This window comes from Macrobrachium nipponense, chromosome 4 (assembly GCF_015104395.2).
Source record: "Macrobrachium nipponense isolate FS-2020 chromosome 4, ASM1510439v2, whole genome shotgun sequence".
NCBI lineage: Eukaryota > Metazoa > Arthropoda > Malacostraca > Decapoda > Palaemonidae > Macrobrachium > Macrobrachium nipponense.
In genome coordinates, this window is record NC_061100.1 from 106,671,955 (window position 1) to 106,686,402 (window position 14,448).

Sequence of the window (14,448 nt, forward strand, 5' to 3'; positions counted from 1 at the left end):
ATATATATATATATATATATATATATATATAGATATATATATATATATATATATATATATGTATATATATATAATTTTCGGTTTAAAAGCAATTGCTTTAGTGGCATCAATAATTTTCTTGCAGTATCTTCATACCGACGAAGTTTTTTCCGATTCTCGTTCGTCAATTTCTGGTGAAAAATATGCAGACTTCCTCTTCCATTTATTGAATTTTGTCGCGACAGCTGTTTCGCCTTATGGCATTATCAAGCGACTACTGACTTACAATCTGGCCTTTCGGCCTATTTATTTCATCGTGTGGAAGTATGACCTTGAGGTATGGGTACTGGTTAGTCTAGGGATTAACAGCTTAAGGGCGTTGTTTTGGATACAAAGAACATAAGGACATATGTACTGTGACAATAAAAGTGAAAGTTTAAACAGTGGCTAAATAAATATTCAAAATACAATGCTATGTGCTAGTGTTTTCCTTATATGATATCTAAAATTTAATATGTTACATGTTGGTTTTAGAAAAAAAAAAATTACAAAATTACATACAGGAATGAAAATGAATATAGAAATCTAAATACAGAAATAAAATATATATATATATATATTATATATATATATATATATATATATATATATTATATATCTATATATATTTTATAGCATGCATAAAGGTACAAGTCAGATAATTTCTGTTTATACATAAATGTGTATAATTTAAATCTGAGTGAGTGAGCGTGTGTGTGTGTGTGTGTGTCCAAATGGTCTACGTTGGTTAACGGCTGCAAATTCACATTGGGCGGGGTCTCAGCGACCTGAGCAAGGATGTTACCTGGCTCTCGTTGACGCTGGGTCCTCTCATGTCTTCTAAGGGGCGCGATGTTCTCGGTGGGTTGGGCACGCTGTCTGGTCCCTGTGGGCTTGCGTATTCCTTCTCCTGCTGGAGGGGAGTATATGGTCCGATTCTTGTTGGACGTTCAAGGTCGGCTTCTGAATAGCGATGCTCACCGCTTCCGTTATTAAGAGCCGACCGTAGTTGGCTTCCCTGTGCACGACCTGGGTGCCTTCTATGAGCTCTTGTAGAGATGGCTTCCTGTCGTGAACATCTATGTAATGTTGATGGATGGCCCCTTGATTTCTATGAGCCAGCAGACGTCTCCGAAGGGTCTTGTAGTGTGCCCTATGTAGTTTTGGCTGTGAGATTTACACATCTCCTCTGGACATGTAAATTTGTAAACTACATTCGTGCACATCTCCTTCGGTCCCCCCGGAGCGGTGCTGTTCTTCATTATTAAGGCTGCTACAAGGTTGGGCTTACTATATATCCTGAGGCTTATTTTGTGGTAAGGGGCATTTGGGGTTACGCCTCTGTTTATTATCCCGCGTAGTGTGCAACAATCCTCCTTGTATGCAGACCCATAATGCACACGATGGTAAATAATCAAGTTCTCCTCATTTTCGTCGTCGTGTTGGGTTGGTAAAATTCGTCCATTTTCTTTTTTATTGGTGCTTCGATCATTTGATCTGCATAGCCATGAATTGAAACTGTTAATAGAAAGTTTTTCCTACAATTGAATTAAAACTAATACCCTGCAAACCAATGAATATCAGATCTTTGTTTAAACACAAGGAGAAACTCAATCCACTGATGACCTCAGGAGTCGTATATCTATTTAATTGTCCTATAATTTAGGGAAGTACGTCGGCTCTACACGGAGGTTACTCAAAGTGAGATTAGACTCTCATCGAGGCGTTAGTTATAGAACAGGTGTCAAATTATCTAATCCTGAGTTTTCTTGTATACACGAGCATACAAAGAAATGTAAACATGACATGAATTACAAAGATTTTAAAATTATAGGCCAATCCCCTAACGAACAGCATTTAGCTATTTTAGAATCACTTTTCATTAAACAACTCGTTCCGCAGTTAAACACCTATACTCTGTTTTTTTTTCATCTGTCCATCCGCCGGTGGTGTTTTTGTATGGTAACACTGCGTCCCAGGCTTTAGATAGTTACGCTAATTGTAAGTTTTAGGTAAATAAAAGGATATCTGGGTGTACATTTGAAACTGAAAAGTGTTTTAATAATTTACTGTATGCGAATTACACCGTTAATATTCGAAAATAGGATATTATATAATCGTTGAATGTAAGCTGAATGTAACTATCTAAAGGCCCGGGACGCAGTGTTACCATACAAAAACACCACAGGCGGATGGACAGATGAAAAAAAAAACAGAGTATAGTTCTTCCTTCCCAACGGACCTCTGTAGTACTATTCGTGAGTTCAAGTCGAAGCTGACACGGCCCGAATTGTCCCTCGGTCTGTGCTTTCAGCACTTTACGGTATTGTCTCCTCCCTACTCTTGTACTTGTTTATTATATTTGTAAACTCTTTAAACTTTTAATATGTATTCCGAGTTTGTGATTTTGACTTTTGTTTTATCTTTTTCTAGCTTGATAATGGGACTTTTATGTCTTGAAACGTTGCGACAATAAAAGTACATATAATGGGAATAAAGGATTGTCCTTCACCTTGCATAGACTTATATGTATATATATATATATATATATATATATATATATATATATATATATATATATATATATATATATGCACGCGTTTTATCTTGTGTGTATATGTGTGTGTGGGGTTGTGGTGTGAAGTGAGGAAGAGAGGAGAGAGAGAGAGAGAGAGAGAGAGAGAGAGAGAGAGAGAGAGAGTTCTTCCATCTCATCTAAATTAGTATTTACTAATGATCCATAAGCTATATATATATTTCTCTTATTTTTCTATGTGTATTAATTAGGAGTTAGATTAAATATTAAAACTTTTTCTTTCACTCCTAGTTTACAGGTATGTTTCTCTCTCGCTATCTACCTCTCCCTCACATACATACAAAAATAAAAACGCATGTGTGTGTATATATATATATATATATATATATATATATATATATATATATATATATATATCATATAGATATATATATAGATATATATACGTGCGTTTGAATTTTTATGTGTGTAACTGAAAAGTGTATGAGAGAGAGAGAGAGAGAGAGAGAGAGAGAGAGAGAGAGAGAGAGAGAGAGAATTATCCAAGGAATTTCTCAGAATTAGGCATCCTCCAGCAACTAAGCCGTGAGATAAGAAAAAATACCCGTAGCAATGAGGTCACATTTTCCCTTTTTCAAGAACGGCAAAAGCATATACTAGGGCAGTGGTCTTTTTTATTTTTTTTTTTTTGGGGGGGGGGAGGATCTTACTGAGCCTTAGAGAAGAAATATTACATCCGGAGTTGTGAGTCAAGAAAAGATATCCTGCTCTAGGGAAAATCGACTTTTAACTTTATTCAATCACAATACACTTGATTGTATTTAATTGATTACATTATGTGCGTTCATGATTACATGTAAACAAACTGTGCTAAGAATTTACCAAAATCTAATGTTAGTTTTTGTCATGAACGCTACTTATTTCATCCACACTGCTTCAGTAAAATCAACTTGACACCCATTCAGTCAAACAAAAAGTTTATATGTACAAAGAAAAGCTTTTATGGAACTTTTAATTGTGAATGGTTTGTAGTTCCAGCCAATTATGTCAACATCAAGCGTGTTCTCAGACATGCCTAGAATAGCTTCCAGACATGTCTGGCTTATGCGGTCCCATTGAAAGATTTTCTGAAGATTTTAATCTTGGAATATAAAATTTAGATCAGAAGCCAAGCGTTAGGACCTATGAGGTCAATCAGCGCTGAAAGGGAAATTGAGAGTGAAGAGGTTTGAAAGGTGGTAACAGGAGGAAATCTTCTTAGTTGCGCTACGAAACAATTGTTAGGAGAGGGTGGGAAGTAAGATGGGAGAAAGAGAATATGAACGGAGGTACACCAAAAGGAATACGAGGGGTAGCAGCTAGGGGCCGAAGAGACGCTCTGAAGAACTTGATTAAAGCAGCGGTGGCCAAGACTTTCGTAGTGTGATTAACCAAGACATTTTTGGGAAAGCGCTGAACGATCTCTCAAGATGACGAACAGATTCTTGTTTTTTCTTATCTTATTCTGAAAAGAATGAAAACTCATAGTCTGTTACTTTCTGGCCTTTGGAAAACAGCAAGAAAAGAATCAACTAAATTGTTGTAAGAGAAAGAAAGACTCCCAGGCTAAGTCTCAGAAGCAATAAACTAACAACAGATAATCGTTGGCGATTTGATCGAGTGATTTATGAAAGATTATCTGGTATCAGAACTGCTAATGGTTATTAACGCCACGACAATAGAATATAAAAGGCATATATATGATATCCAAATAAACACATATTCATACGCACATACGTGTATACACAAAAGATAAAATTAGGAACTTATAATAAAAGCATTTAAAAACGCATTTAAATCTAATAAAATGAAATTCAAAAAGGGAAATCGCTATGAAAAAATCAATAGTCAATCGTAAAATCTATTAGACTTAGAAGATTAAGAGTATTTTAAATCTTATTAAAAATACCGATGGCATTAATAAAATTAAACAGGCCGCTTTCAATATTGAAATAATCAGTAAAGTGAGCTTTGTGACAATATAACCAGAGAAACAAAGAAACTATACAGTCATTGGAACTGACTCGGAACAGAACATTCCTCATGAAGTTTAAAGGAAAAGACAGAAGGAAAATAAATGACCTGTGTTAATATCCTTCTGTCAAACTGTATAAAAGGGTCGATTTATCACTGACCGAAGAGGTGTTAAACTTTAAATAACCCTGACTGTGATAAAATGCACTCATTTTTCCACTGCAGATTTCAAATCCCGTTATGATAATAAAAAATGAACTTTATAACAGCAAAAGCAAAAATAACATCATCATCAACAACAACAACAACAACAGCAATAATAACAATAATAATGATAATATTTCGGTAGAAGACACTCTTTTATGCAAATGCTGTTAAAAAGAATGGCAGAATTAAGCGAGTTTATATTAAATCAACTCGCTTTATTCTGCCATTCTTTTCAACAGAATAATAATAATAATAATAATAATAATAATAATAATAATAATAATAATAATAATAATAATAATAAAAATAATAATAATAAATCACAGACCAGATGTAACGCCGATTCACAAAATCAAAACGAAAGTATCATTCATTGATGTCGCAATACTATGGGACACCAGAGTAGATGAGAAAGAAAGAAAAAAAATTGGTAGGTATAAAGATCTGAAAATAGAAATAAGAAGGGATATGCCAGTGGAAACTGTACCCATAATCATAGGAGCACTTGGCACGATCCCAAATCCTTGAAAAGGAACCTGGAAAGACTAGATGACGAAGTAACTCCAGGACTCATACAGAAGAGTGTGCTACTAGAAGCACCGCATGTAACAAGAAAAGTGATGGACTTCTAGGGAAGCAGGATGCAACCCGGAACTCTACACTATAAAAACCACCCAATCAAATAGGATGACCGAGATAGACAAAAAAAACAGTAAATAATAATAATAATAATATAATAATAATAATAATAATAATAATAATAATAATAATAATAATAATAATAATAATAATAATAATAATAATAATAATAATCGTGCTACACTGTGAAACATTTCCACTTCGTAAGAAAAGTTATAAAAAGAATTCCGTTAGAGAAAGAAATTCTACTTTTCCAGCTGTCATAATGGAACAAGGCCCCGAGAGTTCCAGACAATATCTCCTTGTCTTCTCATACTGTGTATATAGATGCACACACACACACACACACACACACACATATATATATATATATATATATATATATATATATATATATATTATATATATATATATATATATATATATATATATATATATATATATATATATATATATATATATATATATAAAATAATAATAATAAAAGGAGCCGATAGAAACACCAAAATATAGAGAGAAAATACTATATTTCAGAGACTGCTGTCTCTCTTTTCAGGTAGATAAACGAAAAAAGTTACAGAAAGGTGGTATTTATACCAAGAGATCCATTCCCCAGGTAAGCCAATTTAGTCACTCCAACTGATAATCTTCCTTTAATAATCTTAAGCGTTGATTGAATGAAAATTTTATCAATGACATCTAAATCCCATGCGCCCTTTCCAGCAGTCTTTGACATATAGTATTCCCTCTATATATTTTGGCGCTTTTATCGGCTCCTTTTATTAGATGGAGCCCATAAAATCGCCAAAATACAGAAAGGAAATACTATATTTCAGAGACTGCTGAAAAGGGCGCACGGGATTCAGATGTCACTGATAAAGTTTTCATTCAACCAATGCTTAAGAGAATTAAAGAAGGATTATCAGTGGGAGTGACCTAAACTGGCTTACCTGTGGATGGATCTCTTGGTATAAATGTGTGTGTATAAATATACATTATATATTATATATATATATATATATATATATATATATATATATATATATATATATATATACATGTATATATAATATATATATATATATATATATATATATATATATATATATATATATATATATTATATATATATTATATATATATATATATATATATATATATATATATATATATAAATTAAACTTGCAGTCTTCCTGTCTTCATATCCATTTCACGACACTCAAAACACATCGCCTTCATTTTAATCGGTCCAAAAGAAAGAGGAATTTCCCAACTACATATTTCAACGGCCAGTCGATGAGGAGAAAAGTGCTTCTCGAAAAAAAAGGAACAGAGAGCATTCTTGAAACCTGAGCGACAGGGAGAGAATAACAAATGAATTTTCAAGTCAATAAAAACGAGCCTGGGAGTTACATGCTTTTAGGGAATAAACGAAGAAATTTTTTTTTTTACAGAATGAAGTAAAAGCAATTATAACAGGAATAAGGAAACTGGAGTCATAAATCAACGATTGAGAGCAGGGGTTCTTAACAGGGGGCACCCATAACCCCGTGGGGGTATGAGAACCACATGCTGGGGCTATGGGACTTGATCTCTGGATATTTGTAGATTTTTTATTTTAACGTGTCAATGTGTACGTATTGTAAATAAGTAATTATATAAAACTATAAATGCTTTTGATTTGCTTGCATGTTCCATTCCTAGCTATTCTTAAAATATCTGTTAAACTAAGTATATCAAGTTATATTGTGAACAAATAGGACTTAGGTGGACTTAAGCAAAAGGGGTATGGAACCATATTGGGTAATTCTTTGGGGCTCTGGATTCATCAATAGGAAAAGATCCACTGATTTACAGTATCTTATATAATGGGCTTGAAATAAAAATAATAAAAATTTTTTTTATTTATGTTTTAAAACAATTCATATTTAAATTATTAAGCACAGTAATTCTCCCTCAATAAAATCCCTAATATCTGTGCTTAATTTGTAAACAAGAAAAGGATTATGACGGAATATCTAACTTTATATATTAGCACAGCTAATTTCTTATATGAAATTAATTTCTCGATTTATCAAAATTATAAAGCATGCCATACGCATCCTGGTCTTTGGTGAAATATGATATCTAAATAGTTAAAATTTGCTGTTCTTTGCAGGCTGGAATTTCAAGTCAGTGGCCCCTTTGGTGGGCTTGGTCCAAATGAAAGAGTTTATTTTCTAATCAATAATAATCTTATTTTAATGGGCATAATGTCTGTCCGTCCGTCTGTCATTCAATCACGGCCAAACGGCTGGTCCGATGGGCATGAAACTTGGCAGGGTTATAGGGGGGACCCCTAAGATGGTTTCATCCCAACCCCCCTCCTCCGAGGGGAGTGGGGGTTAGAACAGATTCCTTGAAAAAGAGCATGTTCTGCCCGTGAAACTAGGCTAGTTATACCCATAGACTTAGTTACTTTAAGAATTTTCATACATAATTTCTGTGAACGTGTTTGCTAATAATAATAATAATAAAAATAATAATAATAATAATAATAATAATAATAATAATAATAATAATAATAATAATAATAATAATAATAAAATTTAACATTTCACTAAAATAAATTGAACGGCTTACAGTCAATTCAAATGTTATTAGTGATATGAATAACAACCATCTTTTCAATCATTCTTCACGATTGAAAATTGGGCTTGGCGATCCAAGCCAAAATGTTGCGTAGGAAGCAGCTTTCATTCAGAGATGAATAATGAATATGCATGTATACTGCGTGTTGACATTTCATAGCGTTCTTGTACTGAACATGAACAATCTGTTCAGGTTTCATGCCTATTTTATGATGCAGATTGCACTGGATCTAAATCTGAATACTTTTTTTTCTTTTTTTAAGAACAATAAGTTACTGCTGATCTTTTCCAAGCACAGCATCAGCCATAAACACCAATAATACTTTATGGATTTTCTAGTTTTTTTATTTTTTCTTTATTTTATGGAAGAAAAGAAGTTTTGTGCTAGTATGGATTTCAGCAATTATTGCATTTGCACATAATATTCTTTGCACCCCACTTTTATTTCATGTTATACACAATTATCCTATGTTAATCTGCCTGTGTGTCTGTCAGTCCCTTTGCAATATTATTGTTGAAATAAGAAAACTGGTACTTTTGGCTCCGAAATTTAAATCTGATAGATAATATGATGACAGTTGTCACTTGTTTGCCCAAAAGCTCCGTAAGTCTATATTTTACTAAAGTGTACCCTAAGAAACAAATAACAAATAAATAAATAACCATATATGTATATATTATTTATATATATATATATATATATATATATATATATTTATATATATATATATATAATATATATATATAAACAATCGACTGAAAATAGTCGTGAAAACATAAAAGAGAGAGTAGCTAGAAAATATCTATACAACGCTCTTGCCTAGGTAATACCAATAATTTTTTTATATTAGATTCATGGTTTTAATGATTTCAAGTAAATATTTCCACAAGCAGACACATCACCACGTCAATGTTAAACTCAATAGCTATGTGCATTTCATTATATTTTACTATAAAGTTTTTCTTTAAAGACACATTTTACACAGAGAATTAATTTATGAAATGTCAAAGGAACGTAACCACCGTAAGCGAGAAAAGTATAAGAGAGTTTCCAACAAAAGTAAATGAGAAATTGGATGAATATTTGAATCCTTCTTTATAAGGACTTGCAAAATTCGTGCTTTCTATTACATTTTCCAATATACATTCTTTTCTATGAATTCTATAAACTCTGCGTTTTGAGAGGAGAGAGAGGGAGAGAGAGAATCTCATTCAGAATTTATTATTATCATTATTATTATGATTAATATTATTATTATGGCAGAAGACCCTCTTTTGAAAACATCCTGATGAATAAAATGGCAGAATTCAGCGAATATATATATATAAATATATATATAATATATATATATATAATATATACATATATTATAATATATATATATATATATTTATACTATAATATTATATATATATATATATTATATATATATATATATATATATATATATATATATATATATATATATATGTATATATATATATATATATTATTATATATATATATATATATTATATATATATATATATATATATATACCTAGACCATTTCGCTCAATTCTGCTATTTTATTCAATATCATTATTATTACTATTAACATCTATGCACGCATGAATATTTTACATTCAGTAAAAAATATAGTCCAGGACTGATACCGACAGCTATATGAAGCTCATCTGTTAGTTTATTTCCAGGTTCAAAGTCCGATGTGAATAATGATTCATTCTTGAAGCCCTTAATTAACATCAGATATATGAACAAACATAGCGACTTTAAACGATTTATTATGGTTCGGTTTCAATCAAAACCTGAAGTATATGCTGATTAGATTCCAGTTTAAAATTTGCATGAGAGAGAGAGAGAGAAGAGAGAGAGAGAGATAGAGAGAGAGAGAGGAGAGAGAGAGAGAGAGAGAGAGAGAGAGAGAGAAAAGGCATTTGAAATTTATTTATATATTTAATTTTTTTTTTTTTTTTTTTTTTTTTTTTTTTTTTTGCTCTATCACAGTCCTCCAATTCGACTGGGTGGTATTTATAGTGTGGGGTTCCGGGGTTGCATCCTGCCTCCTTAGGAGTCCATCACTTTTCTTACTATGTGTGCCGTTTCCAGAATCACACTCTTCTGCATGAGTCCTGGAGCTACTTCAGCCTCTAGTTTTTCTAGATTCCTTTTCAGGGATCTTGGGATCGTGCCTAGTGCTCCTATGATTATGGGTACGATTTCCACTGGCATATCCCATATCCTTCTTATTTCTATTTTCAGATCTTGATACTTATCCATTTTTTCCCTCTCTTTCTCTTCAACTCTGGTGTCCCATGGTATTGCGACATCAATGACTGATACTTTCTTCTTGACTTTGTCATTCAACGTCACGTCTGGTCTGTTTGCACGTATCACCCTATCCGTTCTGATACCATAGTCCCAGAGGATCTTTGCCTGATCGTTTTCTATCACTCCTTCAGGTTGGTGCTCGTACCACTTATTACTGCAAGGTAGCTGATGTTTCTTGCACAGGCTCCAGTGGAGGGCTTTTGCAACTGAATCATGCCTCTTTTTGTACTGGTTCTGTGCAAGTGCCGGGCATTCACTTGCTATGTGGTTTATGGTTTCATTTTTCGTATTGCACTTCCTACATATGGGAGAGACGTTATTTCCGTCTATCGTTCTTTGAACATATCTGGTTCTTAGGGCCTGATCTTGTGCCGCTGTTATAATTCCTTCAGTTTCCTTCTTTAGCTCTCCCCTCTGTAGCCATTGCCAATTGTCATCGCTGCTAGTTTCTTTAGTCTGTCTCATGTATTGTCCGTGCATTGGTTTGTTGTGCCAGTCCTCTGTTCTGTCTGTCTTTCTCCTGTCTCTGTATATTTCTGGGTCTTCGTCTACTTTTATTAGTCCTTCTTCCCATGCACTCTTTAGCCACTCGTCTTCACTGGTTTTCAGATATTGCCCCAGTGCTCTGTTTTCGATGTTGACGCAGTCCTCTATACTTAGTAGTCCTCTCCCTCCTTCCTTTCGTGTTATGTATAGTCTGTCCGTATTTGCTCTTGGGTGTAGTGCTTTGTGTATTGTCATATGTTTCCTGGTTTTCTGATCTATGCTGCGGAGTTCTGCCTTCGTCCATTCCACTATTCCTGCGCTGTATCTGATTACTGGCACTGCCCATGTGTTTATGGCTTTTATCATATATCCGGCGTTGAGTATCGCCTTGAGTCTCTGCATATATTCTTTCCTGATCGTGTCCTTCATCTCTTGGTGTTTTATATCTCCTCCTTCCATTATTCCCAGGTATTTGTATCCTGTCTCATCTATGTGTTTGATGTTGCTCCCATCTGGTAGATTTATCTCTTCAGTTCTCGTTACTTTGCCTTTTTGTATGTTGACTAAGGCGCATTTTTCTATTCCAAACTCCATCCTGATTTCCCCAGATACAATCCTTACAGTCTGGATTAGGGTATCTATTTCCTTGATGCTCTTACCATACAGCTTGATGTCGTCCATGAACATCAGATGGTTGATTCTATTATTATTATTATTATTATTATTATTATTATTATTATTATTATTATTATTATTATTAAACACATGCGTGATTTTTTTTTATTACGCCAAAATATCGTATAATAATGAGAGAGAGAGAGAGAGAGAGAGAGAGAAAAGGCATTTGAAATTTATTTATTTATATATTTATTTTTTATTATTATTATTATATATTATTATTATTATTTTTTATTAATATTATTTATTATTATTATTAAACACATGCGTGATTTTTTTTTATTACGCCAAAAAATATCGTTATAATAATAAGAGAGAGAGAGAAGAGAGAGAGAGAGAGAGAGAGTAGAGAGAAAGAGAGAGAGAGAGAGAGAGGAAATACATTCGAAAATTATTTATTATTATTATTACTATCATACACATGCGTGATTTTTTTTTACCTTTATTACGCCAAAAATATCGTTTAGTAATGAGAGAGAGAGAGAGAGAGAGAGAGAGAGAGAGAGAGAGAGAGAGAGAGAGAGAGGAAATCCACTTGAAATTTAGAATTGATGATGATGATGATGATGATGATGATGATGATGATGATGATGATTATTATTATTATTATTATTGGGCACAATTTTCAGTGTCGAAAATGATAACAATGATTGCAGGTCCACAATAATATCGCATGTGAAGTATTTAGTGTTTAATGATAAGAGCTTTCGAACCCTGCACCAGGTTCATCCTCAGCAAAGTGAACATTATGAATTTAAAAATCTTTCGAAGTAAACTTCTGAATAGGACAATTATTCCACTGTGACGAACGCAAATGAAGGAAGCGCTCAACAGCCCAACTAGGTGATTCCGTTGTTGTTCGAATTCCTGCTGGTTATTCTGCTGGAACGTCTTGTTGGCTGTGATGATGCTGCACGGTGTTCCCTTGGCGATGCGGCTGTAATAATGCTGGACATCACGTCCCCCGTGTTGTAATCTGTCTGAGGGAGGAGAGCAGAAGAGGGGGCAGCATCAGGCGGAGAACTTAGAAAAATTGCCAACACCCTCTACGTTACCGCACATAAAGAACTAATCCTTACTAAGATATCCTCGAAATCCCCAACTGTGCCTTATTTTTATGGAGTACCCAAAATACATAAACCAGGATGCCCTTTGAGACCAATTGTTGCTACATGTGGATCTCCACAGAACAACCTAGCTGTTTGGCTCACTCAAGTACTCAGTAATTTCCTAGGAACATTTTCAGGTGCTCACCTTCAACATTCACATCAATTCATCCAGCGCGTTAGGGAGTTAGGTAGTGTTGACGGCAATATGGCCAGCCTTGATGTTACGGCTTTGTTTACAAACGTCCCCTTAGACTATGTACTAACTAATCTAAAAGAAAAACATGATCTTGGCAACATTAGTTTTCCTATTCCAGTAGACCAATTCTTTGCACTTAATAAATTATGCGTAACCTCAACAGTGTTCCAATTCAATAACCAAGGATTTGCCCAAAAGGAAGGTGTAGCTATGGGTTCCCCCTTGTCCCCCGTACTTGCAAATCTATGTATGGAGTTTGTTGAAAGGGAAATCTTAAACAGGTGTGATGATACATTAAAACCATTGCTCTGGGTCAGGTATGTAGACGACATATTCGTTGTCATCCGAAGAAACGATCAGAACTTAAACAGATTATTAGAAATAGCCAACAGTATTCTCCCCTCCATAAAATTCACAATAGAGAGAGAAGTAGATTATAAGCTACCTTTTTTGGACGTACTAGTCATTAGAGATCACAATAATTATAAATTTCAATTCTCGGTGTATCGCAAAACCACCAACTCAGAAAGTTACATACATTTTTATTCATTCCATGCTAATAACATTAAGAGCAATGTAGTAATGAACTTTGCCCTACGTGCTTTTAAAATATGCGACCCGGAGTTTGTCGATAGAGAAATTCAGCACATACGATCAACTTTTAGAGGACTAAGATACCCCGATCATTTTATTGACAAAGCCATTTCACGAGCTAAGAAAGCATTTTATCGTCCTGTTAACAACCCCAAGGAAAAACCCAACAGATTCTTACCCCTCCCATTTAATCCCAACCTCGACAAATTATGTAATTACGTTAACAGTAGCCAGAAAGATACCAAATAGTTTTTAAATACCCAAACACCATTAGCCATAAACTAATCAGAAACAATAATAACGATAAGAATACTATCATTCCGGGAGTATACGAAATCCCCTGTCATGACTGCAAGGAAAAATATTTTGGGGAAAGTGGAAGAGGATTACCGACCCGATTAAGGGAACACAAACGAGCATATGCTCTTCATGCACAGAACATGCAATAGTCTCCCATGGCTTTTAAGAACAAGCCATAGACCGAATTGGGATGGATCTAACATAATTTTTAAAAATAACAATGTCCAAACAAGAAAGACTAGTGGAAGGTGCCGCCATAAACTTAGGACAAGCTTTTTACGGTTAACAAGTTCGTTCGTGTTGGTGGAAGACCCATTAGTCAATTTTTGCATTCTTAAAAACTTTGTTAAAAATTTTAATCTTAAGACAAGCTCTGTTTTTTCTCCGCCTGATGCTGCCCCCTCTTCTGCTCTCCTCCCTCAGACAGATTACAACACGGGGGACGTGATGTCCAGCATTATTACAGCCGCATCGCCAAGGGAACACCGTGCAGCATCATCACAGCCAACAAGACATTCCAGCAGAATAACCAGCAGGAATTCGAACAACAACGGAATCACCTAGTTGGGCTGTTGAGCGCCTCCTTCATTTGCGTTCGTCACAGTGGAATAATTGTCCCATTCAGAAGTTTACTTCGAAAGATTTTTAAATTCATAATGTTTACTTTGCTGAGGATGAACCTGGTGCAGGGTTCGAAAGCTCTTATCATTA